We start from the raw sequence: 2,906 nt of genomic DNA on the forward strand, positions 1-2,906 counted from the left end.
TATATATACATATATGTATGTGTTGTATATAGCAACACACACACACTCATACACACAATTAGAGGGGTGATATTAAAATATTTAACTGGTACAGTGCATTATAGGCATCAAATAAAAATAGACATTGCCTCGGCCAGGTGGCTCGGTTGGAGCATTATCACATACACCAAAAGGGTTTCAGGTTCAAGTCCCAGTTGGGACACATATCTTGGTTGTGGGTTCAATCCCCAGTCAGGGCACATACAAGAGGCAATCAATGTTTCACTCTTACATCAATGTTTCTCTCTCTCTAAAATTAATAAATATATGAAATGAGGATATTTTTTAAAACAGGATAGATGTTGACCATAGTGGTATGTGTGCATGTATGTCAGTTTAGGAAACATCTGAAAGGTTATATAGCATGCTGTAACAGTGATGATAGGAGAGGGTGAGGAGCCTTCATTTCCTAAGTCATACAGTTGTATTCCACCCTTTCAAAAGTAAAGTAGATTATAAACAATGTGCTATTTGACCAGCAGTTTACAGTTTTAATTACCTTATAATTGAGGTTATTCAAGGCAATTGTAAACATTTTGTCTGATACATGAAACAATAGCTATTTTCTAAATAAAATGGATCCATAAAAATTAAAGTCAAATACTCTTAGGACTTGACTAGGTGTCACGAAATCTAGGTGCTAGTTTTGGTTCATTCTTTCTAAGCCTTAGTTTTCTTATCTGTGAAATGAGAAGTCTTTATATAAGTGTACTAGAGCCCCGATGCACAAAATTTGCATTGATTTCCTTCCTCTCTGAAATCAATAAAAATACAACTTCATAACTTAGAAGAAAAAATTTTGATTAAGCACGGGGGGTTGGGGGGTGGTTTCCTCAGCCCACCTGTACCCTCTCCCAATCCGGGATACCTCTCACAATCCGGGACTGCTGTCTCCTAACTGCTCACCTGCCTGCCAGCTTGATCGACCCTAACTGCCCCCCCTGATGGCCTGGTTGCCCACAACTCTCCCTCCCTGCTGGCCTGGTTGCCCCTAACTGCTGCCCCCACCAGCCAGTTTGCCCCTTACTGCCCACCCTCTGCAGGCCTGGTTGCCCCATGCAGCCTGCTGTTCAGTCATTTGGTCGTCCCTCCCTAACCCCCCTGCCGACCTTGTTGCCCACACAGCATGTCAGCCTGCTGTTAGGTCGTTACTGTTACTGTGACGGCACCCTGGACAATTTGCATATTCCTCTATGGTAATATGTAATACATGTTTCTGCCGTATTTATTTTTTCTGAAGAACCTAGCACAACATGTGCTAAGAAAACAGAAGCAGCCCTAGCTGGTTTCCCTCAGAGGTTAGAGCATCAGGGCGCATTGGGAGGTAGCCAATTGATGTGTCTTTCTTATATTGATGTTTTAAAAAAAAAAAATAAAAGCCCTGCCAGTGTGGCTCAGGGATTGAGTGTCGACCTAGGACCAGAAGTCACAGTTCAATTCCAGTCAGGGCACATGCCTGAGTTGTAGGCTCAATCCCCAGTAGGAGGCAGGCAGGAGGCAGCCAATTGATGATTCTCTCTCATCATTGATGTTTCTATCTCTACCTCTCCTTCCTCTCTGAAATCAGTGACTGAGGTACTAAGCCATAAAACCCCCCAAACAGAAGAAAGAATTTTGATTAAGTTAGATTAACAGTGTACTGTATATGTTAAAGACATCAGTTAGATCAGGAATGGCATTTAGCATTCACATTTTGATCTTGTATGTTTCATGTGGCTAACCATTCTAGCATCTAACTATTGTGATCATAATAGTAAAGCATAATTTTTAAAACTGCCCCAATTATATTTAATTTAAAATTTTTGTTAAATGATTTAAAAATGCTCAAAACAAATAAGGGTTTTAACCCATTCAAGAAACAATACTCAGAAGGATGGTCTTAAGTGACTGAGGTCTAAGCTGCAGAAAACAGACACAGTGACATATGTGACCCTTTTAAGTTATAATGATTACCAAGGACCTTTAATAGATTTTTTAAAAAGAGACTTAAAAGGCAAGTGGCAGGAAAGAAAGTTTAGTCTGGGAGAAACTTGAGTTGATCAGCGCTATTAATAGCCCTGTATGAAAAAGATAGTACAGGCAGGCATACCTTTTTTTACTGCATTTCCCTTCCTCCTACTCCACAGATACTGTGTTTTTTAGAAATTGAAGGCAGGACCCTTCACCAGCAAAAAAAAAATTACAAGTCACTTTATGGCAATATTCCTTTATTGTGGTAGTTAGAACTGAACCCTCAATATCTCCAGGTGTGCCTGCGCTATCCTTACTCTAAATAGCAGCTGATACTCATCAACGTAAGAAATGTCCAAACCTGAGGATTTCTTAAGAGTTTATTTGAGCCAACCTGATGACATATGCTGGGGAGCAAGATCTCAAATGCTCCAGGGAATAAGTTTTGTAGCTTCTTTTAGCATTTGAAATTAAAGAGTGATGAACATAAGGAAGATTATGTGGAGGTAGAAGAAAGCAGAGTGGGGATTGGATTAAAGGGTGTTAATGAGATTATGTGCTCTGTTGAGGGTGGTTACTGCCTTATTTCAAAGGTATGTTAACCTAGAGATGAACAGAAACAATGGACAGGGTTCACTTAAGGCAAAGATAAACCTTTTACTAAAAAGTTACAAGCCTAGGGCATGACTATCAACTATGACCTCCCCAGTTAGGAATCTATGTTCAGATCACCCTGTGAAGTTACTTTCCATAGAACCACTTTTTTTCCCCCTCCACATACACAATAGAGCTAAAAATTGTTAAAATTGCCACCATTAAATAGAAGAAAAAGATGGCTATTGCTTTGCAGTTACATTGTAACATTGCTCATAGAGAACATCTAATTTTATGTACTGCTTTTCAAATGTGGAGCTATA

The 2,906-nt window shown here is 39.6% G+C and overlaps 1 protein-coding gene across 2 annotated transcripts in view; it reads left to right on the forward strand.

The window, feature by feature from the left end:
• Positions 1–2,906, forward strand: part of MNS1 (meiosis specific nuclear structural 1) — a 27,178-nt gene that overhangs the window by 18,014 nt on the left and 6,258 nt on the right. The window lies entirely within an intron of this gene.

This window comes from Myotis davidii, unplaced genomic scaffold (genome assembly GCF_000327345.1).
Source record: "Myotis davidii unplaced genomic scaffold, ASM32734v1 scaffold441, whole genome shotgun sequence".
In the NCBI taxonomy this organism is placed as follows: domain Eukaryota; kingdom Metazoa; phylum Chordata; class Mammalia; order Chiroptera; family Vespertilionidae; genus Myotis; species Myotis davidii.